The sequence below is a fragment of the Megascapheus bottae genome, chromosome X (assembly GCF_031878675.1).
Source record: "Megascapheus bottae isolate mThoBot1 chromosome X, mThoBot2.hap1, whole genome shotgun sequence".
Classification (NCBI taxonomy): domain Eukaryota; kingdom Metazoa; phylum Chordata; class Mammalia; order Rodentia; family Geomyidae; genus Megascapheus; species Megascapheus bottae.
In genome coordinates, this window is record NC_143547.1 from 37713817 (window position 1) to 37733589 (window position 19773).

General features: G+C 41.2%; 2 long non-coding RNA genes and 1 pseudogene across 2 annotated transcripts; 2 read left to right on the forward strand and 1 right to left on the reverse strand.

Annotated features, from left to right (window-relative positions):
- Positions 1 to 214: 214 nt before the first annotated feature.
- Positions 215 to 5252, reverse strand: LOC150040874 (uncharacterized). The gene is made up of 3 exons (XR_016533856.1): positions 5145 to 5252; positions 4452 to 4501; positions 215 to 252 (listed from the first exon to the last, which is right to left on the reverse strand). It is a non-coding gene; the product is annotated as an uncharacterized LOC150040874 (long non-coding RNA).
- Positions 5253 to 5370: 118 nt separating this feature from the next.
- Positions 5371 to 10177, forward strand: LOC150040875 (uncharacterized). Its single transcript, XR_016533778.1, has 3 exons — positions 5371 to 5548; positions 8267 to 8337; positions 9438 to 10177. It is a non-coding gene; the product is annotated as an uncharacterized LOC150040875 (long non-coding RNA).
- Positions 10178 to 19192: 9015 nt separating this feature from the next.
- On the forward strand, positions 19193 to 19263 carry LOC150040876 (small nucleolar RNA U3; annotated as a pseudogene).
- The last annotated feature ends 510 nt before the right edge of the window (positions 19264 to 19773 follow it).

Genomic DNA, 19773 nt, shown 5'->3' on the forward strand with positions numbered 1-19773 from the left:
ACACACACACACACACACACACACACACACACGTAATAAGGTACATTTTCTGATGTCCTGTGGAACTTTGTTAACTATAAGCCCTTCAGATCCACTACACTCAACCCTGAAACTGGTTAATAAGGCTTGTCAAAATTATTACTTTAGTTTTTATTAATATGTATTATATATACAAGGCTACAGTTTTCCGTGTAATATTTCCACATATGTATTTACCTTGAGAAAAATCCAGTATGTCTTCCTGTAGATCACCTGTATTAGATATAGACAATGGATTATTACTCAACAGAAAAAGAAGCTAATATAACACAAAAAGTTATGGAATGCACTTAAATTCAATTACTGAGTTAAAAAAAAAAGGTCCATTGGATAAGGTTCCATACAGTGTGACTGCCATTGTCTAATATTCTGGAAAAGGCAAAACTGAGGAGACATAAAATGATGTAGAGTTTGGGGAAAGAGAGGGTTGAATTATTAGAGAATACAGGAATTTAGGGCAATAAAACTTATCTGGTGCCAGGTTCTGGTGACTCACACCTACAATCCTAGCTCTTCAGGAGGCTGAGAATGGAGGAACACAGTTCAAGACCCTTATTTCTCACCACCAAAAAAACAGAAGTGGAGCTGAAGCTTAAGTGGTAGAGTGCTAGTCTTGTACAAACTAGCTCAGGGACAGTGGCTAGGTCCTGAGTTAAGTCTCAGGACTGGCATGGGAAAAAAATCCAACCTGATCTGTGTGGTACTGCTCTGGTATGTCTCTTTCATTATACATTAGTCAAATCTCACAGAATGTGGACACCAAGTAGAAATTGAGTATTTTGAGGGATGTAATGAGGTATCCATACAAATATATCAACTGTGATAAAAGTACCACTCTTGTGGGGTGTTGTGTACGTTGTGGGAAGACTGTCTGAATCAGTAGTCTTGAGCCAAATGTAGAACGGAATTTTTGCCAGTCCTGGGTCTTGAACTCAGAGCCTGAACACTGTTCTTGGGCTTTCTCAATGCTAGTGCTCTACCACTTGAGTCACAGCTTTTTCTCTGTATGTGAAACTGAGGAATTGAACCCAGGGCTTGATGCATGCTAGGCAAACAATCTACCACTAGGCCACACTCAGGGCCCTGGAATGGATTCTTGAAGGTGTAGTTACAATGCCAGTTCAGTGGCAATGCCTGGTAAGACTGAGAATTTCCACAAGATAGGTGCTCTGAAACAGTGTCCAATATATGATGTTCTTTATCCTATAGAAAGGACCCATAGGTGCCAAGTTGAAGAAATGGGATGGCAGTTGCAGCCCTTACTGTTAACTCTTGATGATCCACTAGCAAACTTACGGCTTCCTTTTCCTGCTGCTTTATGCTTTAATAGCCTAGAGGTCTCCAATTGCAGAAATGCTTCCTGTTGGGAGATAAGGAATGATGATTCCACCGAGGTGGAAGTTCAAGTTGCCAGACAACCACTTTATGCTCCTCAGGACTCTGAATCAACAGCCAAGGAGAGGAGTACAGAGCTAATTGTAATGCTCATGACTACCAAAGGGTTATGGGGTGAACAAGACACATCCACACAGGACAGGGAAGTTATTGAAAACTGAGATTCATTAAGGCATCCCCTAGTACACTACCATGCCTGTGATTAAGATCAATGGATGTACTGGTGGCTTATACCTGTAATCCTAGCTACTCAGGAAGCTGACATCTGAGGATCACAGTTCAAAGCCAGCCCAGGCAGAAAATTCCATTACTCTTATCTCCAATTAAGCACTAGAAAAAAATGGAAGTGGTACTGTGGATAAAAGTGGTAAAGTGGGCCCCGTGTGTGGCCTAGTGGTTGAATGCTTGCCTAGCATGCAGGAAGCCCTGCGTTCAATTCCTCAGTACCCACATACAAAGAAAAAGCCAGAAGTGGTGCTGTGGCTCAAGTGGTAGAGCACTAGCCTTGAGAAAGCCCGAGGGCAGTGCCCAGGCCCTTAGTTCAAGCCCCAGGACTAGCAACAAACAGTGGTAAAGATCGATGGAACATTATAATTCACTCCATGAAGACCTGTCTACAGCACAGATCCTTACGGAATAATGACAGCTTTAAGTCGGTCTTCCATGGAGGAACTACAATCCTTTGAGGTAAGCACTTGTTGAATTAAAAGTAATTATGGAATGCGTAGAAGAAAAACATGGATATAAATGTGACTAGTTACAGAAACAAAGACTGTAACTGTCATAAGTATTTCTTCCTTATTTTGATCCAGTGCATGTGAATTCATGTTCTGAAATCATTTCTATGAGCACATCAAAGGGATTTTTTTTCCTTTTTCCTAATTCTATGGCTTGAACTCTGAGCCTAAGCCCTGTCCTTAAGTTTTTGTGTTTAAAGTTAGTGTTCTCCCCGTTTCTACTGAGGTAAATGAGTCAAGGTTTTGACTAGGCTAAAAGAAAAGGGGAGAGTGTTAAGGGGAGCAAAGACTGGCACCATCCTGAATGCGCTAAGAGTTCCCTGTCCCATTGTGGAAGGCCAACAATGGTAAAGCAGCCCAGCCATCTTTGCCCTTCTAGGGAGGGGGCAAACTTATCCCCCCTCATGACGCTGGATATCCACTTGGTTTGTGGGGGGGGGCTGCTTTGTGTAGAGATCAGCCAAATTCATGTGCCAACTCCAACTAAAGTGATAGGCTAATTCAGACATTAGGCTGTAACCCTATTGGCTACCTGCGTGTGGCTGGAGTTGGCTATGGTCCCTCTGTGTGCAGCCAGGTTTGACTGTATTGGCTTTGCCCTTAAAACCCAGTGTGAGAACCGTTCAGGGTCACACTGTCAGCTCCCGAGTCTGCACTGTGTCCCTGGCCGGTCAGGTCACCATCTACTTCCCCAATAATTTCGCCTTTTTATAAAAAAAAAAGCTAGTTTTCTATCACTTGAATTATAGGTCTACTTTCAGCCTTTTGGAAGTTAATAGGAAATAAAAGTCTCATAGACTTTCCTGCTGGGACTGGCTTTGAAATATGACACATAACATCCTCCTGAATAGCTAGAATTATAGGCATGACCCATTTGTACCTGGCACATCAAGAGGGTTGTTTTGCCAGTCCTGGAGCTTGAACTCATGGCCTGATCACTGGCCCTGTGACCATCTTTGTGCTCAAGGCTAGTGCTCTACCACTTGAACTTCAGTGCCACTTCTTGCTTTTTCAGAGTAGTTTATTGGAGATGAGAGTCTATGGATTTTTGTGCCTAGGCTGGCTTTGAACTGCAATGGTATGAAATCTCAGCCTTTTGAGTAGCTAGGATTACAAACTTGCACTAACAGTGCCTGGCCATCAAGAGTTTTTGCTGTGTCATTCCACTGAAGGTTGGACAAAAAAGCTGATTTTGCTGGGCACTGGTGGCTCACATCTGTAATTCTAGCTACTCAGTTGACTGAGATCTGAGGATCACAGTTCAAAGCTAGCCCAGGCATGGAACTCTATGAGACTCTTATCTCCAATTAACCACAAGAAAACCGGAAGTAGGGCTAGGAGTTTGGCCTAGTGGTAAGAGTGCTTGCCTAGCATGCATGAAGACCCAGGTTCAATTCCTTGGTACCACATATGTAGAAAAGTCGGAAATGGTGCTGTGGCTCAAGTGGCAGAGTACTAGCTTTGAGGAAAAGCCCAAGGACAATGCTCAGGCCCTGAGTTGAAGCCCCAGGACTGACAAAAAACCAGAAGTAGTGTTGTGGATCAAGTGGTAAAGCTTAGGGACAGTACCCAGGCCCAGAGTTCAAGCCCTACGACAAACAACAACAAAGATGCTGATTTCCCCATCTCTAATGTTACTTTCACTCCAGCACAATTTTGGTCTGTCACAAAATCAATTTTTTTTGGTTGGTCATGGGGCTTGAACTCTGGGCCTGGGTATTGTCACTGAGCTCTTCAGCTCAATGGTGCTGCTCTACCACTTGAGCCACAGCACCACTTTTGGTTTTCTGGTAGCTAATTGGAAATAAGAGTCTCACGCACTTTTCTGCCAGGACTAGCTTTGAACTGTGATCCTCAGATCCCAGCCTCCTGAGTAACTAGGATTCTAGGCATGAGCCACCAACACTGGGCTTCACAGAATGATTTTGATTTTTAAAAGGTTTTCCAGGAATGAAATTAATATAATCTGTCTAATTTTATGAAAATAACCCATATCTAGCCAGGCATTAGTGGCTCACTGCTATAATCCTACTCAGGAAGCTGAGATCCAATGGATTAAAATCAGCCTGGGAAGTCTATGAGTCTTGCTCCACTGAGCTACAAAAAAAAACAAAAAATGGAGCTATGGCTCATGTGGTAGAGTGCTAGCCTTGAGCAAAAGAAGCTGAAAGACAATGTCCAGGCCCTGAGTTCAAGCCTTAGTACCAACAGACACACACATACACATACAGAGAGAAAGAAAATAAGCTATACCCAAGTTGTCGCAGATGATCTGTTTACCTTATAGATGGCCTGAGAATGCTTTTCACAATGAAGTCCTGAAGGGGTACCTGGGAGAAAAGGGTCAGCATCATTCTACTGAAAGTTAGACAGAAAAACCCACTTCCCATCACCAAAGTTACTTTCACCCAGCATAGTTTTGGTCTGCCACAGAGTGATTATCAGAGGGTTCCCCGGGAATGAAATTAACATAATCTGTCTACTTTTGATGAAGATAATCTCATATCTAGCCAGAGGCCAGTGTCTTGATCCTATAATCCTAGCTACTCAGGCGGAAATCTGAGGATCATGATTCCAAGCCAGCTGGGACAGGAAAGTCTGTGAGACACTTTATTTTTTTGCCAGTCCTGGGGCTTGAACTCAGGGCCTGAGCACTTTCCTTGGGCTTTCTTTCTCAATGCCAGTCATCTGCCACTTGAGCCACCGCATCACTTCCAGCTTTTTTCTATGTATGTGATACGGAGGAAACAAACGTGGGTCTTTGTGCTTGTTAGGCAAGCACTCTACCACTAGGCCAAACTCCAGGCCCCAAGTCTGTGAGACTCTTATCTCCAACCTCCAGAAAACCAGAAGTGGCTCTGTGACTCTAAGTGGTGGAGCACTAGTCTTGAGCAATAGAGCTCAGGGATTATGCCCAGGCCTGAGTTTAAGCCCCATGAAAGAAAAAAAAAGAGTAAAAGAAAGGAATCTCACAGACTATTCCCTTAGAATGCTTGTTGTAGTGTACATCTTTGGGGTCCAGTTAGTCTGTTCATGTGAAAGTCTTTCACATGTGTGACTGCTTAAGGCCATGGGCCTGTACATGGGATTACTTAAGTACAAGGTGAGCAAGGCAAGGCCTTCAAGGGCGGAGCGCCTTTGCACTGACTGCCTAGTCAGGCTCTTTGTTCTCACTATGGCAACAAAACCTGGTAATTGTGAGATCAATCCATAAGGTCAGTGAGTCCTATTCAGGGGAGTGGAGGAAACTCATAACCACACAGGGCTAAGGTGACGAACATCCCTTACCAACGCACCAGCCAAATACCAGCTACCAGCCTCACCATCAGCAAGCTTTCTCGACAACATCTTTATTCAGTTAAAAATCATTTGGAGTGGTAAGTAAAGATGTATCATTTTCTTCCCTGAAGGGCTACACATTTCATAGGATAGTGTTTTCAGTATTTTAAGATATTTTCCCACTGCTTTTCTTGATTTTAGACATAAATATCACTACTGATTACACAAAAACTGTGTCTTTCCAAATGGACTGTACTTTGTACTTATTTCACATCATTTTTCACTGTTCATATGTTGAGCTGGTTGTTATTTGAGATAGGGTCATACTCTATAGCTCAGACTGGTATTGAGCTCGCCTCCTAGGTGCTGCGTTTATCGGTTTCTACCACTACGACTGGTTCTCATAGATTGTGTGTGTGTGTGTGTGTGTGTGTGTGTGTGTGTGTGTGTGTGTGTGTGTGTGTGTGTGTGTGCTGGTCCAGAGGCTTGACCTCAGGGCCTGAATGCTATCCCTAAGCTTTGCTACTCAAAGTTAGAGCTCTCCCATTTTAGCCACAGCTTGACTTCTTTGACAGCTTTTTTAGGAGTTAGAGTAAGAGTCTCTAAGATTTGTCTGCCTCGGCTCGCTTTGAACCATGATCCTCAGATCTCAGCCTCCTGAGTAGGATTACAAGTATGAGCCACTGGTGCCCAGCTAACTTTATTCGTTTTTTTATTTTGTAAGTTAAATGATTAAAGCTGTCCAATTTGCCCAAGAGGTCTCATTCATTACATGTATTGGAATTGTTACATAAAAGTATATCTCCTGCCAGGTGCTGGTGGCTCACACCTGTAATCCTAGCTACTGAGATGGCTGAGATCTGAGGATCATGGTCCAAAGCCAGACCAGGCAGGAAAGCCTGTGAGACTCCAATTAACGAACAGAAAACTTGAAGTGGTGCTGTGGCTCAAAGTAGCAGAGCACTAGCCTTGAGCAAAAAGAGCTCTTGATAGCTCTCAGACCTTAAGTTCAAGCCCCACAACCAACAACAATAAAAAGTTACATTTCTATCTATAATTAACATGCCTTATCTATTTGTGACTGCTTTAAAGATTTTTCTCTGTATAATGTGCCTTGAGGTACTTATCATATAGATATATAGACACGTAAATACAGTGTACAAATATAATGTATTATTTATAGTATAGTTTTTATTTTCTTCATGTTATTAGTTTCCAACAAGCCAGAAGTGAAGCCATGGCTCAAGTGGAGAGCCCTAAGCTTGAGCAAAACAGTTCAGGGACAGCATGCAAGCCCTAAATTCAAGCCCCAGGACTGGCACCAAAAAAAAAAAAACTTGGGGAAGTGGTCACTTTTTTCTATATTATATTTGTTTTTACCTCTTGCTCTCTAGAGACAAAGATGAGCCAGAAAGCTGGGATCACTCAGTTAAAATACATTATTGGTAGAGCAGAAAAGATTACAATATGGCGAAAAATTGTCTGGTATAACAAAAGTTCAAGGTGTAGTAGAAGGAGGCATGGTAAATTTAGCAGTTCAATGATGCTATATATATATATTGCTATATATATATATATATATATATATATATATATATATATATATCAAGCTCCTTTTATCTGGACATGTCTCCTTGCTGAATAGGATTCTCCTCAGCCCAGACCTTCCTTCTCAGGTTACACTGGAGTTCTATCATAAACAGTGAACATTATTGTTGTTAGATTGCATCTTCACTTAACACATTCTGAACTGTAAGTCGGTATTTTATACTTAAAACATAGTTCTAGCCAGGCACCAGTGGCTCTTGCCTGTAATCCTAGATACTCAGGAGTCTGAGGTCTGAAGATTATGGCTCGAAACCAGCCCACATGGAAAAGTCCATGAAATTCTTTGTGTGTGTGTGTAGGCTACAAAAATATTAATCAAATCTTTATTTTTTTTTGCCAGTCCTGGGCTTGAGCTCAGGGCTTGAGCACTGTCCTTGGACTTTTCTCAAGGCTAGAGCTCTACCACTTGAGCCTCAGCACCACTTCCGGCTTTTTTCTATGTATGTGGTACCGTGGAATCGAACCCAGGTCTTCGTGCATGCTAGGCAAGCACTTTAACCACTGGGCCAAACTCCAGGCCCTAATCTTTATTTTTTTTTAAAAAAGTTACACATCTTAAAACTTTGTGAGATTACTATCTCCACTAAACTACTAAAAAGGAAACTGTGGCTCAAGTAGAGAGCACTGACCTCAAGTGAAAACTTAAAGACAGCACCCAGGCTCTGAGTTCATGCCCAGGGCCAGCACACACACACACACACACACACACACACACACACACACACACACACACACACACACCACAAAGTTCCATGTTAAACTATACAATTTGTGGGCAGGGAAAAACTGGGAGAAAGTGAAGGAAGGGGTGAAAAGTGTACACTTTACCTGTCTTATGTAACTGTAACCCCTTCATAAATCACCTTTAGAACAACAATAAACATTTTAATAGAAAATAAGTCTTAGAAAAATATTGTTAGCTATGGTCCTGAACTCAGATTTAATCTTTGTTACATGAATAGGTATTTGATGCATGGGTTCAAGCTTGATAATTACCCCCTCACTAATATTTGATATTAACTGTGACAGTGGATATGTAAAATTGTGTCCTAGATTAGATTTGGTCCATGGAGTTGGGAAAAAAAAATATATATATATACACACATATATGTGTATATATACATACATATATGTGTATCCTAAGTACCTTGTACGCTGTTGGAATGATTTTGACAAGAAAATGTGATAAGTGCTTTCTATATCTGCAGGCCAGAGAAATAACGCAATTCACGGAAAAAGAATAAAGGCTTCCAGAGAAAAGATACTTAGAGAGTTGCAGGTAAATGGTAGATAAATGAAGGGGAGGGAAAGCATTCTAGAAGGAGGAGATGGAAGCGGATGTATGAATCATATGTTGTCCATAGAAAAGAGTAAAGATTGACTAGAACATACAGAATGTTGTTTCAGTATATTACCAGAAACCTGGGGACCTCAAGGGATATGAACTGGATTAACTTTATGACTTTGGATTGGAAGAACGTTTTCTCAAAGTCTTGTACTAAAGGGTTATTTTTGTAGATAGTAGTATGGATACAACCTGAATACCAGGTTTTATTTAAATATCCCATCTCCTTAGTCTTCTGTGATCAGTCAAATCTCCTTTTATTGTTGAACCATATAAAGAAGTTATGCCTAATGCTGGGAGTATGGCCTAGCATGAATGAAGCCCTGGATTCGATTCTTTGGTACCACATACTCAGAAAAAGCTGGAAGTGGTGTTGTTGCTCAAGTGGTAGAGCCTTGAGAAAGCTCAAGCACAATGCCCAGGCCCTGAGTTCAAACCCTAGGACTGGCAAAAGAAAAAAGAAGTTACCTTAGCTGGCTCATGCCTGTAATCCTAGGAAATCAGGAGGCTAAAATCTGAGGGATTATGATTCAAAGCCAGCTCAGGCAGAGAAGTCTGTGACACTCTTATTTCTAATGAACTAGCAAAAAGCCAGGAGTGGAGATGTAACTCATGTGGTAGAGCAGTGGCTTTATGTGAAGTAGCTCAGGGATATTGCCTAGGCCTAGCTTGTAGTTAATGATGCAGAATTCCCAAGATGCAGCATAATAATTGGAAAACTATAGAATCTATGATGTGTAAAAGAGCCTGAACGTAGGATGTCACTTTAATAAGGATTTCCCTGTTACTGATAGAATATCCATTTGGAGTAAGAGAAGGGTTTTTTTCTTTATGGGAGTAATAGACATTTTTCCAAAGAGAAAAATAAAAAGTGTCCTAGTAATCTCCCTTATGTTATTTCTATTACTATTACTACTACTTCTTCTACTACTTCTTCTTGTTTCTCTTTTTCTTCTTCTTCTTCCTCCTGCGCCACCTCCTCCTCCTCTGCCTCATCCCCCTCTTCCTCTCCCTCTCTCCCTCTTTTTTTTCAGCTTGGCAAATTTGGCCTAGCAACTTGAAAACCTGGAGATTCGACTTCTGGTCCAGACCTGAAGATCTAAGAAGAATTGCAAGCTAGGACTCTAACTTCATGGATCCCTCACAGGATACTACTTCATCCTTGAAATCTGGTGCAGCCTCCATTTCACCGAAAGAAACACCACAGGAAGTTATAGTTAGCTCTCAGTTAGGTTCTTCTAAAACACCTGACCTGGACCACATTCATTTCAACATTGGCTCTCATAACAACTATTTCACCCCGCTACCCGAGGAGTTGCTCCATACACAGTATGGGGATGACACAACCGAACAAAACATGCAGTGTGAAAGATCCACCTTCCCTGACAGAAAAAAGTTGTTTGTAGGCTACGTAAGAGAGAAAGTACTCCATCACCTGGCACCTTATCCAGTTGAAAGGAAAAGAAAACTCTTTCCATCCCATGAGAAAGATCATCACGGACGTAAATGCCATGGTTGCCAGATTGAGAAGCAACATACTTGTAAGGATCCCATCTGCCAGAATTTGACCTCTTGTAGTGTGATGTTAGAGAGTCTTGGGCGCTTAACACTTAGTTCTGATACAGCAAAGGCAAGTTTTCCCCAACAAGATCCAACCATGTGAAGCATTAAAGAGGGAAGTGCCATCACAGGGTGAAAAAGGCAGTGAAGGAGCTTCCCTGGCGCTTACAACATTCCCTGTAATAAAAGTGAGGCTGCCCTCACCATGTGATAAGTCAATTCCCATGTGTGATTACTGATGTTTCAGCCCATTTTTCGGTTGTAACATTTGAAAAAAAAAAGTACAAGGGGTTAATAGAAGCAGCAAGAGGTCTAGCATTTTTGTCCTAAACAAGACAAGCGGACACTGGTGTCTCATGCCTGTAATCCTAGCCAGTTATGACGATGAGATTTGAGGATCACAGTTCAAAGCCAGACCCGGCAGGACAGTCTGTGATACTCATATCACCAACTAACCACCAGGAAACCAGCAGTGGTGTTGTAGCTCAAAGTTCAAAATGGTAGAATGCTAGCCTTAAGCAAAATTGCTCAAGGACAGCACCAAGGCTCAGAATTCAAGGCCCTCGACTTACATACAAAAGGTATAATCTGTAAAAATATGTAGCTGGATACTCTGTGTCTAATCTGTATATGTGTAAACTTGTAGTGTCTGTTTCTACTCAGACAATGCATTTGTGTTGCCAGTCCTGGGGCTTGAGCTCAGAGCCTGGGTACTGTCTTGAGCTTTCTCAAAGCTAGCACTCTTAACACGTGAGTGACAACATCACTTCCAGACTTTTCTGTGTATGTGGTACCAAGGAAATCGAACCCAGGGAGTCATGCATGCTAGGCAACCACTCTATTACTAGGCCATACTCTGTAGTAAGATCGGAAAAACAATGGTTGTTTGGAGGGAATTGGGTTGATAGTACTGGGCTCCAAACTCAAAGCCTTGCACTTGCTGGGCAAGCATTGTATCACTTGAGCCACATTTTCAGCCTCTTTTTTTTTTTTGCTTTTATCCTTCAGACAGGGTCTCAGGTTTTGCTCAGGTCTGTCAGCAGACCATGATCATCTTACCTCATCTTCCAACACAGCTAAGACTTTCTTTCTTTCCTTCCTTCCTTCATTATTGTCCTGGGGCTTGGACTCAGGACTTGGGGGTACTATCCTTGGACACTTTTTGCTCAAGGCTAGCAGAGTGCTAGCCACAGCGCCACTTCCGGCTTTTCTGTGTATGGGGTACCAAGGATTCAAACCCAGGTCTTTGTGAATGACAGGTGAGCACTGTACCACTAGGCTACACTCCTGGCCCCAACAGCTGAGATTGTAGATAGTGTGTGTGTGGGGGGTGTCCCTCACTATCTAATCTAATCTATCTATCTATCTATCTATCTATCTATCTATCTATCTATCTATCGTGGCCTCGAACCACAATCTTCCAATCTCTGTTTCCCAAGTAGCTAGGATTATAGGTGTGTAGTACTATGTCTGGGAAACAATAGTTTTTAGATTCCTACTTTGTGGTTTTCATACACAACTTGTCTCCTCCTGTTTCTTTTATTCAAAGAATTAAAAACTATTTTGGGGGGCTGGGAGATTGGCCTGCTGGTAGAGTGCTTGCCTAGCATGCATGAAGACGGAGGTTCGATTCCTCAGTACCACATACATAGAAAAAAAAAGCTGGAAGTGGTGCTGCGGCTCAAGTGGTAAAGCTCTAGCTTTCAGAAAGTCCAAGGACAGTGCTTAGGCCCAAGACTGGCAAAAAAACCTACTTTTACATACACAAATAGGGATCTTTATTTTAAAGTTTATATATAGTTAATATATCTGGCTGTAATCTAAATATAAAAGTATTTATGATGGCAAATGGACAGAGAATCATTAATATAACAGTAAAGAAAAGTTGCTACAATTACTTAAATAGAAATCCACATCATTATTAGTAATGTGCTGTACATTTGATGGTAAACTTTTACACAGGACAGGCTTATAAAAATATACATTTATATACAATCAGTCATGGGACTTGAATTCTGGGCCTGGGCACTGTCCCTGAGACTTACAGCTCAAGTCTACTGCCCTACCCCCTGAGCCACAGCACCACTTCCGGTTTTCTAGTGGTTAATTGGAGATCAGAGTCTCATGGACTTTAGTGTTTGGGCTGCCTTTTAACCGTGATCCTCAGATCTCAGTCTCCTGAGTAGCTAGGATAACAGGCGTGAGACACCATGCCTGGCTTTATAAACAATCTTGAAATCCATAACAATTGAATGTTAGGTACACAATTATTATGGAACAAATTTAATACATTAATGTCTATTTAAAAGCCTGTGTTTTATATGATAGATAGATAGATAGATAAATCTTCCTAGAACCAGACAGTAGTAGCATAACAATGCATGAGTATGCTTAAGGCACATAGAGAAGCAGAGTTTATGCAGGTGACTGGGCATTTTAGATGAAGAATGCCACACCACATGGCATCCAATAATGTTAGAGAACTGATTACTGCCCGGAAGGTACGAACTGTTATGTAATTCACCTAATAACAAAGATCAGGCAGGAAACTGAAAGCTTTATCCAAGCATCATACCTAGTTGTTTTGGCTGGTTGTGGGACTTGAACTCAGGGCCAGGATGCTGTCCTTGAGTTCTTATGCTTAAGACTAGTCCTCTGACACTTCAGCCACAGCTCAAAATCTGGTTTTCTGGTAGTTAATTGGGTAAGAGTCTCACGAGTAGCTGGGAGTTTGGCCTAGTGGTAGACTGCTTGCCGAACATGGATGAAGACCCAGGTTTTAGTCCTCAGTACCATATACATAGAAAAAAGCCAAAAAGTAGCTGGGCCAGTGGCTCTTGCCTATAATCCCAGCTACTTAGAAGGCTGAGATCTGAGGATCAAGGTTCAAAGCCAGCCCAGGCACAAAAGAACCTGAGACTCTTATCTCCAATTAACCTCTAGAAAACAAGAAATGGGGCTTGGCTCAAGGGTAGGATGGTAGCCTTGAGCTGAAGAACTCAGGGACAACGCTCAGGCCCAGGGGTAGGACGGTAGCCTTGAGCTGAAGAGTTCAAGGCCATGACTCACAAAAAAAAATTAAAGAAAAAAGCCAGGGCCGGGAGTTTGGCCTAGTGGTAGAGTGCTTGCCTAGCATGCACAAAGACCCGGGTTCGATTCCTTGGTACCACATACTTAGAAAAAGCCAGAAGTGGTGCTGAGGCTCAAGTGGTAGAGTTCTATCCTTGAGAGAAAAAAATCCAAGGACAGCGCTCAGGCCCTGAGCTTACGCCCAGGACTGGCAAAAAAAAAAAAAAAAAAAAAAAAAAAAAAAGAAAAAAGCCAGAAGTGGTGCTGTGGCTCAAGTGGTAAAGTATTAGCCTTGAGAAAGCCCAAAGACAGTGCTCAGGCCCTGAGTTCAAGCCCAGGACTGGTTAAAAAAAAGTCTCACGGACTTTCCTGTGGAGGCCGGCTTTGAACTGGGATCCTCAGATCTCAGTCTCATGAGTAGCTAGGATTAAAGGTGTGAGTCACCAACACCCAAGTATCATAGTACTTTATGTAAAAATATTCCAAAGGGCTTGACTTCACATGAAAATTCAATCCGGATATATATTTAAAATCACATGAATCTAGTCACTATTTTCATGAAAAGGAACTCAGACACAAGTCAAACATTAAACATAAAAACAAAGAAGTTGGGGCTGGGACCTTGGCCTAGTGGTAGAGTGCCTGCCTAGCATGCACGAAGACCTGGGTTTGATTCCTTGGTACCACATACATAGAAAAAGCCAGAAGTGGTGCGGTGGCTTAGGGTAGAACATTAACCTTGAGGAAAGCCCAAGGACAGTGCTCAGGCCCTGAGTTCAATCCCAGGACTGGCAAAAAAAAGTCCTACTAGACAGTAATTTTCTAATGAATAGATGAATGAGAGATTTCATTTAATATAAAATGTGTACAGGTAGCATTAACATGCCAGTTACTCAGCTAACACTAATCTTGTTTTCTTTTTTTTTTTTGATCATGGGACTTGAACTCTGGGCCTGGGTGTTGTCCTTCAGCTCAAGGCCACTGCTCTACCCCCTTGAGCCACAGTGCCACTTCTGGTTTAATGGTGGTTAACTGGAAATAAGAATCTAACAGACTTTAGTACCCAGGTTGGATTTGAATCACGATCCTCAGAGCTGAGCCTCTTGAGTAGCCAGGATTACAAGCATAAGCCACTGCACCCGCCTTAGTCTTAGTTTCTTTACTAGTTTAGAAATGTCAAATAAAAACTGTATGCATTGGCTCAATCCTGTAATCCTAAATACTCAGGAAGCTCAGATTTGGAGGATTGAGATTGGAAGCCAATTTAGGCAGAACAATCTTAGAGATTCCTTTTCCAATTAGTCAGCAAAAAAGCCAAGTTGAAGGATTAGCTTAAGTAGGAAAGAACTAGCTGTGAACAACAAAGTCATGAGAAAAGGTCTGAGTTCAAGGTCTAGTTGCTGGGAAGTCAAATTAACAAATGTACTTTATACAATTTATTTTGCCAGGCCTGGGGCTTGAGCTCAGGATCTGAGCACTGTCCTTGGGCTTTTCTCAAGGCTAGAGCTCTACCACTTGAGCCACAGCACCACTTCTGGCTTTTTCTATATATATGATACGGAGAAATCGAACCCCGGTCTTCATGCAGGGTAAACAAGCAGTCTTAACACTAGGCCAAACTTCCGGCCTCACTTTATACATTCTCGATTCATATAATGTTAAAGGGCCCAAATCTTAATGAAAATGTCCAAGAACTGACCTAACACCAGTGGCTCATGGCTATAATCCTAGACATTCAGAAGGTTGAGATCTGAAGGATTAGTGTTTAAGGTCAGCTTGTGTTGAATAATTCCATGACACTCCATCACCAAAAATGACTACCTAAAAACAGAGCTAGATACAGGGCTCAACTTGTAGAATAGCTTGAAAAGTACAGGGCTCTTAATGTACTATCTCTTTTGCCATTCCTTGGTAATCTCATATTGTTACAATTTTTCACCTTGTTATCTGATATATTTTATATGTGCTTAATTGGTTATTTGAAATTGGATAGGGAAGGGGGGAAATCAAGATTAGCAGGGGGAGGGTGGGAGGAAAATGGGGACCATGTCATGAGAAAGGGTATCAATGTTTGTGAAGTTATGCACCTTCTATCTGGTGAATATAATGTAACCCTTCTATTAATCACAATAAAAATTATTTTTAAAAAACCCAGGTACACACACACACACACACACACACACACACACACACACACTCAAGAATACTTTTTTCAAACAATGTAAACTCTAATATAGGAATCCTTGTAAGTAACTCTCTCTCTCTCATACAAACAGACACCAGACGTACAATGTTTTAACGCTTGTTTTCTAAATTGTTTAAGATAGAATTAACACTGAAAGTGACCTTCATATGCTCACAAATGTTTTTGCATGAATGCATCTATATCATCATTTACACACACACACACATACACATAACCAGTCCAATCAACACAACTGTGTTGAGAGAATAATAATGTACAATTATATACAACACCAAGGTATGTGCATCCTAGCATTTGGCCTAATGCACTACTACCTGACCGTTTTTCATGACATAAGCTATATGTCATACCAGTTTAAAACACTCCCATAGGGGTGTGTGTGTGTGTGTGTGTGTGTGTGTGTGTGTGTGTGTGTGTGAATACTGGGGCTTGAACTCAGGTTCTCCTCCTTAAAATTATCTTTTGTTTTTTGGCCAGGCCTGGGGCTTGAACTCAGGGCCTGGGCACAGTCCTTGAGCTTTCTCAAGGCTAGTGCTTTGCCACTTGAGCCACAGCACCACTTCTGGCCTTTTCTGGGTATGAAGGAATTGAACCCAGGGATGGATGAATGCTAGACAAGCATTAGACCAAACTCCTGGCCAACAAATTATCTTTTTTAAAATATATTTTTTTTGTTGGACCTGTGGCTTGAACTCCGGGTCTGGGTGCTATCCCTGAGCTCTTCACCCCAAGGATATCACCTTGAGCCACAGCACCACTTTTCAAAATTATTATCTTTAAGTAATTATACAAAGATGCTTATGAATACATGTATCTGGTTCAACATCACCCCTTTCAACATTCTCACCCATTCCTCCCAACTCAGCCTTTCATTTGTTTTAATTTTGTAAGACATATGTTAAATTTTTGACTATACTCTTTTCCCATTCACCTCACCTCTTTCAAGTACCTGGATTCTAGTATTTATTTTGTGGATCTTTTATTTCTTTAGTTCTCCACTGAAGCTATCATATTTTTGTTAATAGATTTGTGTGTACTTGCCTACTCCCAAAGCATGCATTTATATATTTACAAACTAATTCTGGCTTTCACATGAGAGAAAACCTGTAACCTTTGACTATCTGGACCTGACTCACCTCCCTTCACATAATTTCTTCCAGGTTCTTCCATTTTGTTGCAAATAATGCAATATCATTCATCCTAATGGATGTTCGTTGTTTTGCTCAAGGCTCTTGCTCTTCCACCTGAGCCACATTTTTTACTTCCAGCTTTTTTTTTTTAATAAAAGTCTCACACCTTCATATGCTCAAGATGGCTTCAAACCACAATCCTCAGCTCTTCAAACAGCAATCCTTATATTTCAGCCTCCTGAGTAGTTGGATTACAGATATGAGCCACCAGCACCTGGCAAAATAGTAATATCTTGGAGTATATGTGTATGTACGTGTATGTGAATAAGGGGCATTAGCACATTTTGATAAAACATTTAATATGTGATAAAACAAAACATTTGATTAAAAATTTTACAGACAAATAACCTACTCTGACACATAGAAAGTCCTCACCATTAAACAATAAAAGATACATTGTTGGTCCAAAGGAAAATGGAACTTTCCTGTTTTGAGGTCTATTGCCAGCACTTCGAATCAACTCTGGAAAATATACTAGAAAATAGTAAATAGGAACAATATTGCACTGTTCATTTATAACCAAAAAAACTACAATTTGTTTAAAAACAGTCATTAACTTCAGTACATTTTTTTGGTTGGTTAGTGGGGCTTGAACTCTGGGCCTGGGTGCTGTCCCTGGGCTCTTGAGCTCAAGGCTAACACTCTACCAGGGTGAGCCACTTGTGGTTTTTCTTGCAGTTAATTGGAAATAAAAGTCTCATGGAATTTTGTGCCCAGGTTGTCTTTGAACAATGATCCACAGATCTCAGCCTCTTGAGTAGGATTGCAGGCGTGAGCCACTGGCATCAGGCATTAACTTCAATATTTTATAACTAATCATTTATTCTGCCACATTAGTAGCAGCATAATTGACAGCTGGCGATGGTGATTCACTGATGTTTCTTATTAGCAAGTGTTACAGTAACAGTTAAATCTGGAACCCCCCACAATCTACAGCTAAACCCAGTCCTGTTTCTGCTTCGGTTTAGCCTTATAAGCTAGGAACCAGCTTTGTATTTTTTTTTTATGTCAGTCATAGGGCCTGAACCCTGGGCCTGGGCACTGTCCCTGAGCTCTTCAGCTCAAGGCTGGCTAACATTCTACCACTTTGAGCCATAGTGCCACTTCCAATTTCCTCTGATTAACTGGAGATAAAGAGTCTTATAAACTTTCTTGCCAGGGATGAGTTTGAACACCAGTCCTCAGACTCGGCCTCCTGTGTGGCTAGGATTAAAGTTGTGAACCACCAGTGCCCAGCATGGACTTTGTATTTTTTTTGCCAGTCCTGGGCCATGAGCTCAGGGCCTGAGCACTGTCCTTGGACTTTCTTAAGGCTAGAACTCTACCACTTGAGCCACGGCACCACTTCTGTCTTTTTTCTTTTTTTTTTTCTTTTGCCAGTCCTGGGCTTGAGCTCAGGGTCTGAGCACTGTCCTTGGACTTTCTCAAGGCTAGAGCTCTACCACTTGAGCCTCAGCACCACTTCTGGCTTTTTTCTATGTATGTGGTACCGAGGAATCGAACCCAGGTCTTCATGCATGCTAGGCAAGCACTTTAACCACTAGGCCAAACTCCCGGCCCCAGTATCCTGTTTTTTATAAGCCCTTCTATGCTTTCATAGAAATATGGACTACAGACTCAAGTCCATCAAGAAAGACTCTAGCTAGCTACAGGTGGTTCATGTCTGTAATCCTAGCTACTCAGGAGGCTGAGATCTGAGACACATGGTTAAAAGCCATCCTGGGAAGGAAAGTCTGTGATTCTGCTTCAATTAACCCCTGAGGAAATGGAATTAGAGCTGTGGTTCAACTGATATAGCATTAGCCTTGAGCAAAAAAGCTCAGAGACAAGTGCCCATGGCCCTGAGTTCCAGCTCCAGAATTGGCATAAAAAAAATAAGATTCTTATGGTGGGGATGTGAAGAAAGGGGAACCTACTATACTGCTGGTGGGAATGCAAGCTAGCACAGCCACTTTGGGATGCTGTTGGAGGTTCCTCAAAAAAAAAAAAAAACAACCTTCCCTATGATCCAGCCATACCATTATTAGGCATCTACCCAGTGCATCGTGACCGAGGATATGATAAAGACACCTGCCCAGCCATGTTCATCCCTCTTCACAATAGCCAAGAGATGGAGAAAACACAGATGCCCCAATACAGATATATTGATACAAAAAAATGTGGTACATATATACAGTGGAGTTCTACATAGCCACCAGAGAAGATCAAATAACGACATTAGCTGGGAAGTGGATAGAATTAGAGCAAATCATGTTGAGTGAGATAAGCCAAGACCAAAGTGACAAAAAGTGCATGGTCTCCCTGATATGTGTGTATTAAACCTAAACAATACAAGAGTAGTGACTGAACAGAGAAAGAGGGAACAACTGAATCCCTAGCAAAGGGAAGAAATGTACATAACAGTCGACCTGAAAGAAATGGTTTCATTGTAAGTATTCAAAGAGTTAAACCTTTTGTTCTATGTAAGTCTGGAGGTTTCTGAATATTCCAACATTTATAAATTTTGTAAAGTAGAATGATGATGCTTAGTATTGTAATGTAAAACAAATGAATGTGATCATTGCTAAGACTATATCACTTAATAGTAACAATAAAAAATAAGATTTTTAAAGAAATTGAAAGAACTGGAAAAATGTAAGTGTAAAGTCAGGCCCAGAGAGACAAATGATGCATGTTTCCCCCTATATGTGTAAATTAGATCTAGTTTATATACTTATAAGTAACTATAATGGATGGTATGCAAGCATATACAATTATATTAACTAAGACTATACTTTCAGGGATTATTTCTATAGTATGTCACAATTGTATTAACTGAAATGTGATAAATTCAAGGGAGAACTCAAATACTATAATTCCTTAGAAAGGCAAGTGAAAGTTCAACAAAACAAACACTAGGAAATGGATAGTTAAAAGTGGTAGGGAGAGGACAAGAAGAAAAAGAGAATGAGGGAAGAGGTGGGGATGGGTAAACTGCTTTGTTAAATGGCAACTTTTTGTATAACTACTTAAAAATAATTATTTAAAAAAATAGCATGGTGCCAGTGACTCATGCCTGTAATCCTAGCTACTCAGGAGGCTGAGATCTAAGGATCATGGTTTGAAGCCAGCTGGCGCAGAAGAGTCCTCCTGAGACACTTATCTCCAATTAATCATCAGAAGCCCAGAAGTGGAGCTGTGGTTCAAAGTGGTAAAGCACTGGCCTTGAGTAAAAAAGTTCAGGAATAGCAGGTAGGCCCTGAATTAAAGCCCCACAACTGAAAAAAAAAGATTAAAAAAAACTAAAAAATGGGGTTCAAACTCCAATACTTAGAAGAATCAAGGTATAAAGTGGTAAAATTTGCA